Raw genomic sequence first — 21,519 nt, forward strand, 5'->3', positions numbered from 1 at the left:
TTTAAGTATGCAAATCTTTAAAATGTCCATCTCTCCTAATAGGCGTTAATTCATGAAGGCAGAGCATATTTCTGTATTGTTCACTTACGTATTCCCAGTATTAAAAATTGTCCCTGGAATGTAGATGTGCCAAGATAATTGCGAAATTAAATAATATATGTATAAGTAACAGAATTCCACCTTTATGTGACTTTTTAATCACTTAATATATTTGATAACTTTATTCACTGAATTTTTAGATTTCTGAAGCTATTATTAAATATTTTCTCTTTGTAAAACTTTCCTCATTATAACTCTTCATCTGTTATGTTAAATAGCTAAAACCATTTTTTGTATACATTTTTCTTTCAGACTTTTTTAACTAGTTTATTAATTCTAGATATTTTTAGATTTATTCTGTGGGCTTTTCTCCAAATCACAACTATGATTTATGATACTCTGAGTAACACTGCAATACATTTTTTAAAATTTATTTATTTTTTATTGAAGGATAACTGCTTTACATAATTTTGCTGTTTTCTGTCAAACCTCAACATGAATCAGCCATAGGTATACATATATCCCCTCCCTTTTGAAAATCCCTCGATATTTTATTATATACTATCCTCATATTCATTTCAATGTTGAAGCAATATTAAAACAGTTTTTTGAAATTTCCTTGAGGGTGGTGTTTTGCTAATGATTTTTAAAAATCTGCCTCTTTGTCTTTTGATATCAGCTGTTTGGAATCTACAGAGGATTAATTACATTAATAGATAAAGGTGTTCACCTACAGATTTTTGTTTCTTTGTTAATTGGGATGTTGTTGGGCTAAATTTGAGTGGAAGAAGGGAAGATTCTTCCCCTTGCTGAATTATGAAGAAATTGAAAGCCATGGACTCTTGTAGGGCACAAGGTCAAAGGCTCCATTTGCAGAATGTGAGCCAGTTCCTACAACTTGGTAATAAGGTGGGGGAAACAAGACAGATGCCCTGAAGGGTCATGGGAATGTAGAACAGGTTTATAAATCCTAGAAATACTCATATCTAACACCCAGTATTTTCTTTTTTATATTGAATCTCTTTTTGTTAACTGGTATTGTTAATAGAGTTTGGTTAATTGTTACAGCCTGAACTTGGTTGAACTCTGAGTATTCAGGGATGGGCCTATGTCCATATTCAGCCATATAGTGTGAGCTGTAGTGTCCTTAGGAACCAGTTAAGAAATAATTAAAAATTGTTATCCAAAGATCAGAGACACAGGCCAGGGTAGATTGCTGGCCCAAGTATTCAGTGAAATCCAGGACTGATCTAGGAAACGTTTGCGTATTTGACAGGGAGTCCCAGAGACCTTGGGGAGGGGAAAATGGGAAAAGCCTAACTTTCCTGTGGTCAAACATAATGAGGGCTCAGATCCTTTCATTGAGAATTAAAGGGAAGTGCTACTTCTGACAACTGCAGAGGTCAGCAACCTCTGGGTTACAAACCAATAAATTCTTTTAATAGGCAGTCAATGGGACAGAAACTACTTTTCCAGATGCTTTTGCGTCTTGCTGCTGCACAGCTATGATTACTGCTCTAAAGCTCTATTTCAAAATACATGATATTAATAGCTTTCTTTTTAAAATACACTGAATATAAATGAAGGTACAATAAATGTCTCATTTTCATATATAGGAATACGAATAAAGAGCCACAAAACACTTGTGTAATTAAACCTAGAAATTCTACTTAATGAAAATATGCTAAAAATAATAATTCACAAATATAAGCGAAGGGCCAAAAAAGTATGAAAAGAAAAATAAATTTAGGTTAACAAAAATACCTTAAGATTCTAGATGAAAAGCAAAAATTTTGATCCATTAATAGATTTAACACTGATTAATAATGATAAGGAAAATATATATTATCTATCCAATCAGCATAAAAGTTTTGGAATCACATAGAAAATTAGAGAGATACATGAAATAGCAGCATGAGTGCAAAATGGTAAACAATATTTTAAACAAACAAAAAAAAGATTCAGTTCAGTTCAGTCGTTTAGTCGTGTCCGACTCTTTGCCACCCCATGAATCACAGCACGCCAAGCCTCCCTGTCCATCACCAACTCCCAGAGTTCACTCAAACTCACGTCCATCGAGTCAGTGATGCCATCCAGCCACCTCATCCTCTGTCATCCCCTTCTCCTCCTGCCCCCAATCCCTCCCAGCATCAGAGTCTTTTCCAATGAGTCAACTCTTCGCATGAGGTGGCCAAAGTACTGGAGTTTCAGCTTTAGCATCATTCCTTCCAAAGAAATCCCAGGGCTGATCTCCTTCAGAATGGACTGGTTGGATCTCCTTGCAGTCCAAGGCACTCTCAAGAGTCTTCTCCAACACCACAGTTCAAAAGCATCAATCCAGTCCAGGTTCGATGCACGATACTGGATGCTTGGGGCTGGTGCACTGGGACGACCCAGAGGGATGGAATGGGGAGGGAGGAGGGAGGAGGGTTCAGTATGGGGAACACATGTATACCTGTGGTGGATTCATTTTGATATTTGGCAAAACTAATACAATTATGTAAAGTTTAAAAATAAAATAAAATTAAAAAAAAAAAGCATCAATTCTTTGGCGCTCAGCTTTCTTCACAGTACAACTCTCATATCCATACATGACCACAGGAAAAACCACAGCCTTGACTAGATGGACCTTTGTTGGCAAAGTAATGTCTCTGCTTTTGAATATGCTATCTAGGTTGGTCATAACTTTGCTTCCAAGGAGTAAGCGTCTTTTAATTTCATGGCTGCAGTCACCATCTGCAGTGATTTTGGAGCCCATAAAAAATATTGTAAATATTAAGTTTCGAAAGAACAGCAATTTATTTGCTCAAAAAGAGGCCCCAGATGGCTTAGAGTTCTGGTAGAATAACAGTAGCCAACCGTGGCACTGGCAGTGGGCACTCTATCTTACTACCTATTTTTTTCTCTCTTTACTCTTCACTGTCTATTCTTAAATATGTTGAGGGAAAGGCACACATCTTCCTCAGTGAACTGCATAATAATGGCCCTTAGCAGTAGTTTTGGAGAAGACAATGGCACCCCACTCCAGTACTCTTGCCTGGAAAATCCCATGGACGGAGGAGCCTGATGGGCTGCAGTCCATGGGGTCGCTAAGAGTCAGGCACGACTAAGCGACTTCCCTTTCACTTTTCACTTTCATGCACTGGAGAAGGAAATGGCAACCCACTCCAGTGTTCTTGCCTGGAGAATCCCAGGGACAGAGGAGCCTAGCGGGCTGCCGTCTATGGGGTCGCACAGAGTCGGACACGACTGAAGCGACTTAGCAGCAGCAGCAGTAGTTTACATTCATATTTGTACATAAGTGCCAAAGCACAGAAATATTATAAGCAAAAAAGTGTCCATCACCACGTTACTGAAATCAGTAAAATATGGAGACAACCTAAAATAACTAGAAGGAGGAAAATAATTAAACAGCCCATCATAAGTTTGCTCAGTGACATACCGTGGGGCCCTTAGAAAATAATTTTCTAATTCAATTTTAAAAGATGCAACTTGGGAACCTTCTTATGATTGAATAATAAAGGTAAAAACAATACAAAATATACAGATGTGATGAGCCTATGTCATATTTGTAGAATATACTGAGAGTTAATGCAACTAAATGCTAAAACCAATTATTAAAGTGACAAGTTATGGATTATTTTCTCTAGTTTTGTAAGAAATCACTTTTGTAAGAAAAATTATATGTCAGTATGTGACATGTCTTCCCTGGTTTCTTGAACCATAACTAAAAAGCTGTAAGTGATTAGGGCTATGCAATGGCCGGTGACCCACAGATTGCCACTGTCATCTTGATTCAGCCTTATTGAAAGCTTTTAGGGTGCATCACCAAAAAGAAGATGTCTTGTAGAACAGGTAAATGATAAACCTCAAAAAGGAAAAGAACGATACTCTAATATTGAGCAACCACATATTTTTAAGCCTATTATCTCCATTTTCTTTCTTTTTTCTTCCAACCTTATTGAAGGAATAATTGACAAATAAATTGTATCTATTTTAAGTGTACAACACAATGATTTGATATTGTGCTTTGACACTGTGAAATGATTACCAAGATAAAGATAATGAATACATCTTTTACCTCACATAGTTAATGTGTGTGTGTGTGTGTGTGTGTGTGTGTGGTAAGAATGCTTAATATCTACTCTCAGAAAATTTCAAGTATACAATTAGTTCAGTTCAGTTCAGTCACTCAGTCATGTCCAACTCTTTGCAACCCCATGGACTGCAGCATGCCAGGCCTCCCTGTCCATCACCAACTCCCAGAGTTTACTCAAGCTCATGTCCATTGAGTCGGTTATGCCATCCAACCATCTCATCCTCTGTGGTCCCCTTCTCCTCCCTCCTTCAATCTTTCCCAGCATCAGGGTCTTTTCAAATGAGTCAGTTCTTCACATCAGGTGGCTGAAATATTGAATTTTTAGCTTCAGCATCAGTCCTTCCAATGAATATTCAGGACTGATTTCCTTTAGGATGGACTGGTTGGATCTCCTTGCAGTCCAAGGGACTCTCAAGAGTCTTCTCCAACACCACAGTTCAAAAGCATCAATTCTTCTGTGTTCATGTTTCTTTATAGTCCAACTCTCACATCCATACATGACCACTGGAAAAACCATAGCCTTGACTAGACATAACTTTGTTGGCAAAGTAATGTCTCTGCTTTTTAATATGCTGTCTAGGCTGGTCATAACTTTTCTTCCAAGGAGCAAGTGTCTTTTAATTTCATGGCTACAGTCACCATCTGCAGTGATTTTGGAGCCCAAAGAAATAAAATCTGTCATTGTTTCCACTGTTTCCCCATCTATTTCCCATGAAGTGATGGGACCAGATGCCATGATCTTCGTTTTCTGAATGTTGAGTTTTAAGCCAACTTTTTCACTCTCTTCTTTCACTTTCATTAAGAGGCTCTTTAGTTCTTTGCTTTCTGCCATTAAGTGTGCAATATATATTATTAAACACAATCACCATAGTGTACATTGGATCCTCAGAATATATTCAATTTATAGCTGAAAGTTTGTACCCTTTGACCTATATCTACCTAGGTCCCCCTAACCTCACCTCCTGGCAACCACCATTCTATTCTCTGTTTCTATGAATTAGGCTTTTTTTTTTTTTTTTAGATTCTGCAGATAAATTGAATAATACAGTATTTATCTTTCTCTCTGACTAATTGAGATGGCTGGATGGCATCACCAACTCGATGGACATGGGTTTGGGTAGACTCTGGGAGTTGGTGATGGACAGGGAGGCCTGGCGTGCTGCAATTCATGGGGTCACAAAGAGTTGGACACTACTGAGCGACTGAACTGAACTGAACTGACTGATTTCACTTAGCATTATGCCCTCCAGGTTCACTAATGCTGTCACCAATGGCACAATTTTCTTTCTATTTTAAGGTTGAATATTATTCCATCATGTGTATATACAACATTTTCTTTAGCCATTCATCTGCCAAAGGACATTTTGCTTGTTTCCATATCTCAGCTGTTGCAAATAATGCTATAAAGAATATGAGAGTCCAAACATCTCTTCAAGGTAACAATTTCACCTCCTTCAGATAATGTGCCTAGGAGGTGGATGCCCAGCTTATTAGGTAGATCAAATGGTGTAACGGTAGTTCTATTTTTAATTTTTCGAGGCATCTTCATACTGTTTTCCATAATGGCTGTACCAATGTACATTCTACCAACTGTGTATAAGGGTTCCCTTTTCTCCACACCCTTGCCAGCATTTCTTATCTCTTGTCTTTTTGATAATAATCATTCTGACATGAGAGGTGATATCTCATTGAACCACATACATTTTAATTTCAAGGGAAAGACAACCCTTTGCAAGAACTAAGAAACCTATGGGCACAAACTTGAAATTGAATTATGCTGAATTCAAGTGATAGAGAAGGTCAGACGATAGAGAGGTCAGATCACCCTCTATCAGTGTCAAGAAATAGTAGTAGAGAAGTAGTCATGACAACCGTAGAATGTCACGAAGTCTTCTCTGGGAAAAAAAAGTAGAGAAAAGGGAAGATATTCTGTCTTTACCAGTCTTTCGTCCATCCCTTCCACTGTCCAGAGCCTAACATCTGTGAATTTAAAACTCCACTCTACCTTCTTCTTTCCAGTCTTTTCAGTCAAGTGTTTCATAACAAATGGACAAGAGTTAAACTCACCATGTATTTCCTTGTTAGTAATTAAAAGAGCATAAACAGAATTGCCCTACATTATTTAACATGCTTTTCTTCCCCTTCAGGTCCAGAGGTATCGGAGGACTCATACAGATAATTATTGACTGTGTGTGTGCCTTCAAAGGATGTTATTTAGGTATATGTGATATCTCTTGGGCTTCTCTCATTCTCATAGTTCAGATTATATAAAGAATCTGCCTTCAATGCAAGAGACCTGGGTAGGAGAAACCAACTGAATGGTTGAGGAGGACCTCAACCTCTCCTGTAGTGTCCTGGAACTAGAGACCCAGAGACTGTGACTAGAGCTTGCTTCCTTGAAGCTAATTCTTCATACTCCAAGTGCTTATCTAAGCAAAACACTCTTCAATCTCCTACAGAACTCTCCCTAAGAGTAGCTGTGTGAAACATGATTTCCTCCACATAGTTACATTTCCAGGAATGTTTTAGTACCCCTATGACCAGAGATCCAGGCAGCTGTCTTCTTGACTCAAATCTGTTTCCCAATTTATAGGAAATGAGCTCCATGATAAAAAAATGAGTGGCTGACTTTGGAAGGAAAGGGACAAGGACTGTCTAGGACAAAGCACAAGGGTACTTTCTGGAATAAAGGTAATGTTCCATATCTTACTAGGGGTTTGTTAACATATGCTTGTAACAAGTGTATACATTTGTTAAAACTCAGGAAATTATTATCTAAGACCTGTGAATTTCATTGTAGTAAATTTTACATCAAAAGAAAAACTAAATTAATATTAAATATTATCAAATTAATAAAATTTAAATTAAATATTAATATTAAATTAAATATTTAATATAATATTAATAGTATAATATAAATATAAATATTAAATTAAATTAATTTATTAAATTAGATGTTAAATTAATATTAAATTTCACATCAAAAGAAAAAACTGTAAACTAACTCTTGTTAATGATATATAAATGATATGATCTATTGATGTCAGTATACTGAGGTCAGCAATTTAGTTTTTTTTCTTCTTTTTAATTTTATTAAAGTATAGTTGATTTACAAATAATGTGTTTAATTTCTGCTATATAGCAAAGTGACTCAGTCATACATACACATATTCTTTTTCATATTCTTTTCATTATCATTTATCATAGGACATTAATCTAGTTCCTGTGCTATACAGTAGGATCTTGTTGTTTATCCATCGCATATATACTAGTTTGCCTCTGTTAATCCCAAACCCCCAATCCTTCCCTCCCTCACCACCCATCCCCCTTTGCAACCACAAGTCTATTCTCTGTGGTGTGAGAACAACATGGATGGACCTAGAGATTATCATACTGAGCCAAGTAAGTCGGAAAGAGAAAGACAAATACCATATGATACCACCTATATGTGAAATCTAAAATATGACACAACCCTTTGACCAAGTCCCCTGCCCCATGCTCTGTTTCCATAAGTTTGACTATTTTAGATTACTCATGTAAATGCTACTATGCAATAAAAAATATATTTAAAAATTAAATGAAATAAAATATGACACAAATGAACATATCTATGAAACAAAAACAGACTCACAGATATAGAGAGCAATTTACTTTGAATTGCATCATCAAAATTAAGATGGATTAACAGACGATCATGACAAGCAGATGGGGTAAAAATGGAACTAGTGGCAGATTTTATCTTCTTGGGTTCCAAAATCACTATGGATGGTCACTGCAGCTGTGAAATTAAAAGGCACTTGCTCCATGGAAGAAAAGTTATGACAAACCTAGATATATTTTAAAAGCAGAAACATTTTGCTGACAAAGATCCATATAGCCAAAGCTATGGTTTTTTGAGTTGTCATGTACAGATGTGAGAGTTGGACCATAAAGAAGGCTGAGCACCAAAAAATTATGCTTTTGAACTGTGGTGTTGGAGAAGTCTCTTCCTGCTGTCCAAGAATCCCTTGGACAGCAGCAAGGAGATCAAAACAGTCAATCCTAAAGGAAATAATCCTTGAATATTCATTGGAAGGACTGGTGCGGAAGCTGAAGCTCCAATACTTGGGCCATTTGAGGAAAAGAGCCAACTCACTGGAAAAGACCCTGATGCTGGCTGGGAAAGACTGAGGACAAGAGAAGGAATGACTCAAAGGATAAGATGGTTGGGTGGCATCACTGACTCAATGGACATGAGTTAGAGCAAACTCCAGGAGCTGGTGATGGACAGAGAAGCCTGGTGTGTGACCATCCATAGGGTCACAAAGAGTCACACGCAACTGAGTGACTAAACAACATCAGAGGCATGGACAGATCCATGACAAAGCAAGCACTGCAAAATGTTGATAACAGAATGTAGATGTGGGCATGGAATGGTCACCGTAAAAACGTTCAACTTTGTTGTATGTCTGAAATTTTTCACAACAAAAGACTGGAGGGAAAAAAATCAACTCACATTCCCCAACGCAACTCTAAATAAATTATGAAATAAATGTATCACTTTGCTCTGTCAGCCTCCAATGACCTCCTCCACTCATTATCACTTTAACGTGGGGGAATTATAGCTCCATCCTCCTCTCTAAAACAGAACTGCCTGCATTGCTTCAATATACTGCTCATACTGTGAACATCACAAGGCTCAACTTTAATTACTTCACCTAATCTGGACTATCTGAGCGTTAGTTCTTTGGTTGTGACCACAACATATGAACTTAAACAAATGAGTAATTTATTGAAAGGCTATTGGGAAGCCACAGAATTGAAGGCAACCTTGAAAACCAAGCATGGAACATACAGAAAATAGACTGCCCCAGAAGGTTTAGGTAGCAGGAACTATAGTATTTCCCCAGGAACTGACACCATAATGAATTAATTCCAATAATTAACAGCCTCTAATCATTCTGCTCATAATTAAAATTTCAGGTAGAAGATTTCCAACAGGCCTTCCTTGAGTATTAGACTGTATTTAATAGGAAAAAAGATCATTTCCAAATGGAAATTCAAGTGCTATTACCAAAAGCAAATGGAAAGGTTGAACAGCCAGAATACAAACCAGCAAACAAAACAAGCTCTACAGTATACTTACATTTTTCTGTCACCTTAGCAGACACTATCTCCCTATACCCACAACTAATGCTGCCTGAAGGCTTAAGACTCCCCTGGTTTACCTCCTGAATCCCTCATTGGTATACTTACACCTAGATCACCGTGTGTGTGTGTGTGTGTGTGTGTGTAAGTCGCTCAGTCATGTTCAACTCTTTGTGACCCCATGGACTGCAGCCGCCAGATTCCTCTGCCCATGGGGATTCTCCAGGCAAGAATACTGGAGTGGGTTGCCATGCCCTCCTCCAGGGGATCTTCCCAACCCAGGGATTGAACCCAGGTCTCCCACATTGCAAGTGGATTCTTTACCAGCTGAGCTACCAGGGAAGCCCCAATCACCATGTATATTTGGATCTATTTTGTGATTGGAAAGTTCCTCTCTGCATGTTGTAAAGATGGGACCTAGATGGAACTGCTTGTCCAACACAACAGAGCAGAAAATGATTCCCAGGAGCTAACCGGATGCACTTGAGTGCCCCTCTGTCTAGAACAGGAGTGCCCTGGGGTGCTGCTACCTAAACACAGGAGAGTAATCAAAGTCTCTAAACCAGAGGAAGCCATTTTAAGCAGCCGGATGTGAAATAACTAACAATTTCAATGGAAATGTTCTGAATGGGGAGTGGAGACTTGGCCGTGACACGGCACTGGACCATGTGTACATGAGTCAGGAGAAAGTCTGGCTGAGAGGCTGACAGACTAGCACGATTGTGGCTGGTGCCTCTGGGGTAATCTGGAGCTCATCCAGCAAGGACTGGCCCTGCAGTGTGGGAGGCTGGAGGCCAGCTGGAATTATTCTCTCCATGGGTACCACACCCCTGGATTTTCAGGGTGTCCTTATACCACTGGCTCCATTGTGAGAGTGCACGCCCATTGGCAGATAACAACCTGAGGGGTGCCTATCACCATTTTATCATCCAAGTTCTGACTTCATTTTCTCCAAGGCATTTTTCTCCTCATTTTTCTGGTTATGAGGGACTGCACCTGCTTTATTTGGCTATGTTTGTCCTTAAAAATGAAATGTTAATTGGTTTAAGAGTCCACAGCTGCCTATTCACAGTCAGAAAATTTTAATTCTAGTGCTGGCTTCATAAATCATTAATTGTTTGAGCTTGGAAAAATCACTCAAGTTTCTCTAAATTGTAGCTTCTTCCTCTGTAAAAAAAAAAAAAAAAAAAATCTGTCCTGTCTACTTTAGACTACTATGAGAATCAAAATCATAATATTTAGCCATCTTACTACAGGTTTCTAATGTTATTATGATAAAACTACATAGGTTCTTTATATATTAAATATATTATCATTTTAAAAATGCTTAAGTCTGGTGTTTGACTTTAATTCCCTTAAAGTGCCTTTAAAATTATAAAAAAGACCAACTACAATGATTATGAAAAGACTACTTTTAAGATTACATGTCCACTCTTAAAAAGTATTGCTTTTTAAAAAAAACTGAGTTAAACAAAGAGAGTAACAGCTCTGAAAAGGACTTGCAGATGTGTACATGGGAAAGGATTGCACTGGAAGAATGGATACCTTGGTTTTGGAATCATATATGGTACTGGATTTGAATTCTAGCCCTGGCCCTTTAAGTATTGCTTTTCCTATCCATTAACAAAATATAATATAGTTCCTTTCTTAAAACAATTTTTTAAATCTAATACTTAAAATACTTATAAAAATAATAAATAGTACATATCATTAATAATATTACTATAAATATTAATATTCAATGATAAGATACTAAACTTATAAAAATAGGCAATGAGGTGGAGGAAACTGGAGCCTATTATACAGAGTGAAGTAAGCCAGAAAGAAAAACACCAATACAGTATACTAACACATATATATGGAATTTAGAAAGATGGTAACAATAACCCTGTGTACGAGACAGTAAAAGAGACACTGATGTATAGAACAGTCTTATGGACTCTGTGAGAGAGGGAGAGGGTGGGAAGATTTGGGAGAATGGCATTGAAACATGTAAAATATCATGTATGAAACGAGTTGCCAGTCCAGGTTTGATGCACGATACTGGATGCTTGGGGCTGGTGCACTGGGACGACCCAGAGGGATGGTATGGGGAGGGAGGAGGGAGGCGGGTTCAGGATGGGGAACACATGTATACCTGTGGTGGATTCATTTTGATATTTGGCAAAACTAATACAATTATGTAAAGTTTAAAAATAAAATAAAATTAAAAAAATAATAAAGCTGTTATGGCTTTCATGATTTAATTTAGGGATATGACCTTTCATTCAACTGTCACAAAGCTGTCTTCTCCCTTTACCTGGATAGAAATTTAGACCATTAAAATCTTTCCCAATATCATGTTAATAGCAGAATAAATGAAAATAAGTGATCACAGATTTCACAAAAAAAGAAAGTATGGTAATCACTGCTTCCAATAATTGTCTCCCTCTTATTTATTAAGGAAATGGTTATAAAAATAATATATAAATTTTCACCAATTGTATTATTAAAGAAAAACACAAGAGTGCATTGCTAGCAGCTCTCCACCATTCTCCCTACATTGGCGGTAGGGGTAGAAAGTGCTACAGTATTTTATAGGGTTGGTGCAAAAGTTTGTTCAGTTTTCCATACCTAAATGAACTTTTTGGCCAACACAATAGAAAGTAACTAGATAGTATGTAGTAAAATAATTTAAAAATTAATGGCCACTGACTAGTAAGCCCAATTCTAGGACTCTCTTCTAACAAAAAAAAAAATTGATTACAGTAGAGTATCACAGATTTGGTTGTTGTATCTTCATCTGTGGTAGTGAAAAATAAAAATATATGAGGATAGGAGAATAATTATTAAAATATTAATACCTCTATTCAGGGTAATACATGTATGCTAAGGTCACTTCAGTCGTGTCCAACCCTTTGTGACCCCATGGACTGTAGCCCACCAAGCTCCTCTGTCTATGGGATTCTTCAGGTAAGAATATTGGAGTGGGTTGCCATGCCCTACTCCAGGGGATGCTCCCAACCCAGGGATAGAACTCACGGCTCTTCTCCTGCATTGGCAGGTGGGTTCTTTACCACTAGCACCACCTATAACATAAAGCCATCAAATAGGTTTAAAGTAAGTTTCTAATAAAATTTTTAAATGCTTACATTATAATGGTATGAAAAATGCAGATTTAAGAATATTTCATAGGCTTTGTGTTACTTTGTTTTGCTTTGAGGAGGAGACCTGAACTAGGAACTTTCTTTCCTACAAGGACAATTTTATTTAGTCTTCATTCATTCATTTGCACCCTGACCGGATCTCCACCTCAGACCTACTGATGTAGGACAGCCTTCTAGTCCAAGTTTCTGACCATAACAGGAAACTGGATGAGCCGGAGATTTTACTTTATTCAGGGATACCACCCTGAAAGCTCTCCTTGTACCCGCCACAACCTGTTCATTTCTTGCCTCACATCACTTCTCAGTCAAAGCAAATACACATCTCAGAAAATAGCACATCCCTGTGTGCAAATGTCAGGTTGTTGCCATGAGTAACAGAAGAGTATACTTGATGGGGACTAGGAACTTGAGAGAGCAAGAAGTATATTTGGCACCTTTACAAAATTTCATATATTTGAGGTGGGGAGGGGCAGCTGGCCTTTTTCTGGTCAGGGAACCTTCTGTCTCTCAGAGCTAAGGCCAGAGAGCAGAAGTGAGTCAAAATCTCTGCCTTATTTTCCTACTTGCCATGTCTTAGTGGTGTTACTAAGGGAACATACAGGTCCTGGTCTTTTCATTTCAGCCCACCTTCTGCGTCATTGCAGCTGGCAGAATTTCCTTCTGTTCTCTGGAACTTGGTCTCCTATTAGCCATAGTTTCTAGGGGCTTTATTTCATTTTATTTGTTTTTAGGTATTTTTATTTAGTTTTATATATTGGTAACACCCTAATGGAATACTGGGAAAGGGCATATCATACACTGAGTTTTAAAAGGAAATTTAGGGGACTTCCCTGGCAGTCCAGTGGTTAAGGCTGCCTGCTTCCACTACAGAGGGCATGAATTCAATCCCTGGTTGGGGAACAAAGATCCCACGTGCCACAAGGCACAGTCTAAATAAATAAATAAAGCTCCCTTTAAAAACTGTTTTAATTAAAAACTAGAAGCAAATTTGGTAGTGCAAAATCTAATAGGCATAGTTCAAATAGACAGCTGCCGTCACCTAGAACCGTTTAAAACATCTTGATCACAGATCACTGTTTTAAATTACTTGCTGAGAATATCCAGTCGTAAATAGATTTTTACATTTCTTTGGAAACTCAATGCATATAATTTTATTAAATATAATTTTATTTTAATAAAAACCTATTTGAGGTTTTGCTTCTCTCGTATCCATTTCTAAATTGGTCTTCCTTTCACCAGATAATGGTCTTAAGGAGAACTTAACTGAGATGATTAGAAAAACAGGTAACATAGAAAGAAAAAAATAATTTTGCTTTGCTTATGGACAGACGTTTTTAAATGAAGGCATCAGCTGAATTCAATTAAATCGCAAATAATGCTGGTGGTGCGCCAAGAGGCTTCAATTAAAGGGAAAGCCATCAATGCAGTTTAGCTGGGATCTCCTTCCAGAGCCAGCAGTGAGCCCCCTTTCCTGTCTGGCTGTGTGTTGCTGGGGCTTATGTGTGAACAGCTACACGCTGAGGGTCTTGCCGTCACTCTTTACATCAAAGCTGGAAGCCAAGCTTCTCCAGGGACTCTAAGGCAAGTTAAATAAACACCCATCAGGGAAGAGAGGAAAAGCTGTGGTGGAGAAAAACAGAGAATTCAGAACTGCAAGGAGCAGCAGATATTATGGAGAACCATCTTGTTCATCCACATTGACAGAGTCAAAGACATGTCTCAGACAAGTTTCTCAGAACTGGGCTGTGGTGAACACAGCAATGCACCCAGGTACCCTTTCAAGAATGGACCTGATGCTCAGCTATCAAGAATGTAGTCAGAAGTGAGCCTCCAGCTGACAGCAACTTAAGGATAAGCCTCATCTGCCTAGAACTTAAAATTTGGATACAATTCTGGTGGTGCAACAAGGTAGTTCCTCAAGGTTATACCTTTCTCTAGTGGCTCATATGGTAAAGAATCCACCTACAGTGCAGGAGAAGATCCCCTGGAGAAGGGAATGGCAACCCACTCTGGTATTCTTGCCTGAAGAGGTCTATGGACAGAGGAACCTGGCGAGCTACAGTCCATGGGGTCGCAAAGAGTCAGACACGACTGAGTGACTAACACACACACATATACCCTTCTCACGGGAACATGCATGCAACCAAGCAAGCTTGACATATAAAACTTCGGCCATTAGTGTACCCAATGTGACTCCAGGTGTCCCTAATACATCAGAACCACAGTAAAGTAAATATAAATAGGAAAAGAGTGTGAAGTAGAAAATAAAAATAAAACAGTAAAATAATATTTGTAATAATACAAATATACTATTTGTATAACAATAGGATTATTATACAAAGCACCTTCTGTAAAGTCCTATACATTTGCTAGTAGTGTGCTTCAAACTTGAGCTAGTAAGAAATGTGCCCTCTGAATTAGTAGTTAACTGAATGAGTGAATCAAGGATTATATAAAATATGTAAAGACTAAAAATTACTAAGAAATGTAATAATGTTTGAAGATATGAAAAGAAAATCATAATCTAAAACTGATGATAACCATGCAAATATTCTTCCCAAAATAATTCATAGATTTAATGCAATTCTAATGAAAGTTCCAGGGGTTTAGGAAATTGACAAAAACATTCTGAAGTTCACCTGAAAGAAAAAAGATGGAAATAGCTGCAATATTTTGAGAAACAAGGACAAGAAGGGGAAATTGCATTACCAGACTAATATATGTAATCAAACAATATTAAAAACAATGTGAGAGATGGGTAGGAAAAAAAAAAACCAGATGATACCAATCACACTAAATAATAAGAGACTGAAACAGACCCAAGTATACATTAGAATTTGGTATGAAAATCATTTATTGCTTCTCAAGATTGTGAAATTTTGGTGAGGCTTAGAATATTTGCTCCTCATATTGTGTTGACTAGAGCAACTCAGCCAGGGCTGGAGGTTCCAAGATACTAACTGAATCCTCTCCTTCTCAGTCAATCAATTCTCTCTCCTCTCATCACTCAGTAACCTAGCCTGAATTTCTTTACATGGTGACTGATCACAAGAGAATCAAAACAGAAGCTGCCCAGCCTCCCAAGGCCCACAGCCAGCACAGTACAACCACAGCTGCATCCTCTTGGCAAAAGCAAGTCACATAGGCCCAGGTTCCAGAAAAGACAAATCGAGTTTTATGTGCAGACTAGGATGGGTTCCTTTTCTCCCACTATTCATGTCTACCTCTTCAGACAACCTACCAGAATACATTTGTTATTATTATGATACATGTATGCACAATCAGGGGCTGCCCAGGTGGCGCCAGTGGTAAAGAATCCACCTGCCAATGCAGAAGACATAAGAAATGTGAGTTTTATCCCTGGTTTGGAAAGATCCCCTGGAGGAGCACATGGCAACCCACTACAGTATTCTTGCCTGGAAAATTCCATGGACAGAGAACCCTGGAGGGTCACAAGGAGTCACACACAACTGAAGCAACTTAGCACACACACACACACACACAACCAGGCCCAGCTGGTTTTGCAGACTTATTCTACCAAATATCCTCTTCCAGAGAGTAAAAAATAAGGAACGTCATTTTATAATGCTTAAATAACCTTGATTTCAAAAGCACAGTGTAAGAAAGGAGATTAATCCAGCCTCGTTTAAAACTGTAGATCAAAAGGTACCTAAACAAAATATTATCAAAATGAATCCAACAATGTATTAAATAAATAATATGTTCATGTCTATTTTCATATGGATTAACATGAGAAAACCTAATTGATATAATTCAGTTACTTTAAAAAATAAGAGCAACAAAATGAACAGTCTAATGGATGAAGGAAATGATTTTCTATTATGCAAAAATAATTCATAATTTTAAAGAACTCTTAGCAAATAAAAATAAAAGTGAACTTCCTTAGCCTGTTAAAAGTAATCTACTGAAAGCCTACAACAATCACCCTGAATGGTAAGAAGTTGGAGCATTCCTTTTGAAGATAGGAATAGGATAAAGATACCCACAATCAATACTTCTATTCAACACTGCACCAGACACCCTAGCCAAATGGGTAAGCAAAGAAGAAAAGATAAGTGACATAAAATGGAGAGGCAGAAATGAAACAGTATTTCCTGGTGATATTACCTGACATTAAGAAACTCTTCAAACAAACTACCAAAGCAAATAATACAGTTTAACTAAATTGCTGTTTGAAAGGTCAATATATAAAATCTATTGCATTCTCACACATTAATAATCCAGTAAGACTGCTATGAATTATTTTTAAAGCAACACAAAACTTAGCTATTGTAAATTTAAAACAAAACATGAAAGTGAAAGTGTTAGTTGCTAAGTTGTGTCCGACTCTTTTCTCCAGGCAAGAATACTTGAGTGGATAGCCGTTCCCTTCTCCAGGGAATCTTCCCAACCCAGAGATCGAACCCAGGTCTCCCGCACTGCAGGCAGATTCTTTACTGTCTGAGCCACCAGGGAAGCCCCACTGTAGGCGGATTCTTTACCATCTGAGCCACTAGGGAAGCCCAAAACAAACATATCTTAGTCCTAAATAAACTTTTGTAAATTAATGTTAATTTTTAAAAATAAAATTATTAGACTATTAGAAATTATGAGTGAAAGTCTAAGTAAATGGAAAGAGATTTTCCAAATGTAAAAACCATGGGAAGAATCATAAAGCAAATAACTGATAAATGAGACTCCATAAAATATATAAAAAGATCATCATAATACTTAAGTGATGAGCTTGAAAAGTAGCCACAGATTAGAAAAATGACTGTTACTTTTAATAGACAAAGCATACTTATAAATCTTAAAATTCACTGGAATAACACTAATCCTCCAACAGAAATTTTAGCAAGGAAAATTCATACAAGAAAATATCACTTACAACTATGCAGATTAAAGTTTAGCCTTACCATAATAAAATAATTGCTTATTAAAATAACAGTGACGTATTACTTTTCAACCAGCAAACAGAAAATAACACCAACAAAGGGTCAGTTGTGTACTATGAGATGGGCCCTTTTGTATTAATACATTGTGTTAGAAGTTGAAGTCATACAACCATCCCTCAGGCCGTATTTCTCTAGAACAACAGAATTAGCATCTATTCTTGACCCAGTATCTGAGTCTGGATCTATTTATAAATATATACCTTAAAGGAATAATTATATATTTATATGAGTGAGTAAGTGAAAGTCGTTCAGTTGTGTCCTGCTCTTTGTGACCCCACGGACTGCAGCCCGTCAGGCTCCTCTGTCCATGGAATTCTTCAGGCAAGAATAATGGAGTAGGTTGCCATTCCCTTCTCCAGGGGATCTTCCTAACCCAGTGATCAAACCCAGGTCTCCTGCATTGCAGGCAGATTCTTTACTGTCTGAGCCACCAGGGAAGCCCTATATATTTGTATAGTTTATAAATTTAAAATATATTACATATTATTTATTTATTTACATATTTATATTGAATATATTACATTCATATTATACATTAATAATTTAAAAGTTGTCCATGATATTACTTGGACTATAGAAACACTGGCTATGCAACAAATGTGAAATGATTATGGCTCATTGGTGACTGACTTCAAATTTGATATGCTTGGGAATCCTTCTTCAAGGAGAATTTTGTGCAGAAGCCCAGTATGTAAATTAGTTAAATGTGGAGCTGCTCTGCTTGAAAAGCACAAGGGGAGCCTAGACTCAGTGGCTTCTGTCCCAATTCTGGCTCCCCCCAAGCTCTGTAGGGCTTCCCTGGTGGCTCAGATGGTAAAGCGTCTGCCTACAATGCAGGAGACCTGGGTTCAACCCCTGGGTCAGGAAGATCCTCTGGAGAAGGAAATGGCAACCCACTCCAGTACCCTTGCCTGGAAAATCCCATGGACGGAGGAGTGTGGTAGACTACAGTCCATGGGGTAGCAAAGAGTGGGACAGGACTGAGCAACTTTCACTTTCACTTTGCAAGCTCTGTGGTGGCCCCAAGACAACTCTATGAATCCCTAAGATTTTATGGAAAACTGTGAAGGAAAAAACTGCTGTACAATATTATAAGCTTACTGAATTCATTCTTTGAAATATCTGTAATGATGACAGCAAAAGCTCAAGATATAATATCACATAAAAATTAATATACAAGACTACATTCTGTATGATCTCAACTAGATAGACATAAGTATGTAAGTATCCAGTGATTCTTTCTATTTTGTTCTTTATAGATATCTGTAACTTTCAATTTCTCTACTATGACCATGAATTCCTTTCATAATTAGGGGAAAATGGAAAATTATTAACAAACATGTGCAGTTTTCATTCAGGCCCAATAGTTCATGCTAGAATTATTATATGCATCTGTAGAAAAAAAAATCTTGGAATTTTAAGGAAAATTTTATTAGAAACAGCTAAAAAGCCCTCCAATAATCTACCTCTGGGACATTTATCTTCAGTGTTATTCAGAGAACATCTGAAATCAATTACAGTCCCCAACTGGCTTCAGGAACCTCTATGTGCCTCCAGCCATCTCCACAGCAAATTGCCTCAGCCGTGGTCAAAGTCAAAATTTCTCAGTTGCCTTGTTTGACCTAAAAATGTTTTATGTAATTTGCCATTATCTGACAGAGAAACAGTTGTTAGAAAATAAATCTTTTTTGAATGTGTCTTGTTTAATGGGTGCCAAGAAATATTCTTCATTGTTCAGACATACCAAAAGAAAAGTAACAAATATTAGGTAAATAAATGGAATTTCCAAAATAAATCCAAAGGAAAAAAAAGTCACTGTTAATCTATCTCTAGAGACACAAAATGAAGGGTGATATGCTTTTTAATCTTTGAATATCAGAACTTGAACTGAAAATATGGAAAAAGAGGCAAAACTTTTATTTTCCCTTCCTTCCTCTATTTGGTAAACATTTACCTAAAAATCTGCAACATTAAGATCTTGTACTAGGGGCTGGGAAGAAAAATATGTGCATAGTAGGCGTGAGGTTGGAGGCAGAAACATAAAGAAATGATTGCAGTTTATTGAAGAGTGCTATAATAATGGTGTGTGCAAGCTGTTTTGGAAATTCAAAAGAGAAAACCACTAAAAGGCTTTCCAATGAGTGAAAGAACAGGGAAAGAAATTGTGAAGGGGAAGATGGAAGCAAAAATATCCAGTAGTTCTCAGAGGCAATGACAGTACTACAACTTGTTTTTTGAGGTAGGAAAAATATGGTAAACCCAGTCATGACTCCAAATACTGGAGTGGGTAGCCTTTCCCTTCTCCAGGGGATCTTCCCAACCCAGGGATTGAACCCAGGTCTCCCACATTGCAGGCGGACTCTTTACCAGCTGAGCCACAAGGGAAGCCCAAGGATACTGGAGTGGGTAGCCTATCCCTTCTCTAGGGGATCTTAAACCTTCAATTCTCCCTCCTCATCTTCTCTCTCACACGATGAGTCTGCTTTCCTTCTCACGAGAAAACAGAAGCAACTGGAACAGATTCTGACATACTCCCACCATCATTTCTATTGACAGCCTGTTCTATGCGCCTTTATTCTCCTCCGTCCCTCCTGTGGATAAACTCCTGGCCTCCGCAGTGAGGCCAAGCCCTCCACCTGTGTGGTAGATCTCATTCCTCTGACCAGCTCAAGAACACTCCTCCAACGATCATTTCCTCTCTCCTCTGCATCCTCCATTTCCCTCTCTCTGCTGAGTCATTCACATCAGGATACAGAAATGCCAGATCTTAAAATAAAACCATCACATGACCCCACACTCCCCCCACCAGCTACTGTAACACATTTCTGCCTTTCTCTACTGCAAAACTTCTATAAAAGGTTGACATATATGGTGTTTCAAATCTCACTCAAATGCATTTCTATCAGGCTTTCATCCCTACTACTCTTCTGAAACTTATTCATAAACATTGCCAAACCTACCTCTATCACTCACACTCTCTAACCTCCATGTCCCTTGCACCACCACCATTTGACTCACCTTGTACTTACTTGCTTGCAGAAGCTGTAGTCTCCAAGAACTCTACCCCAAAAGCCCAGAACATTGCATGGTACACAATAGGCATTCAGTAAATATTGGCTTGGCCAAAAAGTTCATTTGGACTTATGGAAAAACCCAAACTAACTTTTTGGTCAACTCTATGTTTGTTAAATGGATGGGTGAGACAAATTATCATGCCTAAGATTATGCAATTATTAAGTTGGGGAGCAGAGATTCAAACTCAGAAATACATGACTTTAAAATCATGTATCCCAAAGCTTCATGCTACAACCTGGGCCTCTGATGGGACGATTGGAATAACTGGCAGAATCATTAGTAAAGTAGAGTCTATAAGAGAATGAAGATTTGAGATGGAGAGTTGTGAAATCATTTACTAGCTTGCAAAATGAGCATAACATTACAGAAACTGCCTGCTTACTCAGAGGTGAGTAATCTGGCAGTCTCGGATACCTACTACACAATCCAGAATGAGAAATGGCACGACCACAGCCTCTAAATGACCTAAGCAGATGTCACAAAGCCCAAGTTTACACATGAGGAGCTTAGCAGGCTCTCAGAGGCACAAGTTTAGGTCTAGGTATTCCAACCACAGAAGCTTAAAAGTAACCAACTATAAGGACAGTACTAGAGAGAGCACACCCCCATACGTACACAAACACAACTTCCAAAAGCCTTCCCAAGAACCAAAACGACCCGGTGTGCTTTCACTCAGCCCAAGCGCAGCCCTTTACACCTCAACAGCCCTTCACATCTCAGTACTGATTCTCCCGCTACCCTCAAGTACAAGGGAGCGTAAGACAGTAATTGTTCAGAACAGTGATCTGAGGTCATGAGGATAAGACTAAGTTGTACTCAGTATCTTCTTCTTAAGAAGGCAAGCAGATAACTCATATATTTTAGAAAGATATTCCCAGACTCTGGCAGTAAGTTTTTAAAGGCTGCATTTGAAGAGGTAAAATTTCCTGAAAAAATATCTGTTTAAAGGAAGAGCTCAGCCCCTAAGTATGCTGGATAAATGGGACAACAGTCTACTTCTCAGAAGACTAAAAATGTGAATCAGGTAGGCTTGATTTTCACTTTTAATTTGCATTTGACTCATGCCATGAGAAACATT

Source organism: Bubalus kerabau, chromosome 4 (genome assembly GCF_029407905.1).
Source record: "Bubalus kerabau isolate K-KA32 ecotype Philippines breed swamp buffalo chromosome 4, PCC_UOA_SB_1v2, whole genome shotgun sequence".
Taxonomy (NCBI): domain Eukaryota; kingdom Metazoa; phylum Chordata; class Mammalia; order Artiodactyla; family Bovidae; genus Bubalus; species Bubalus kerabau.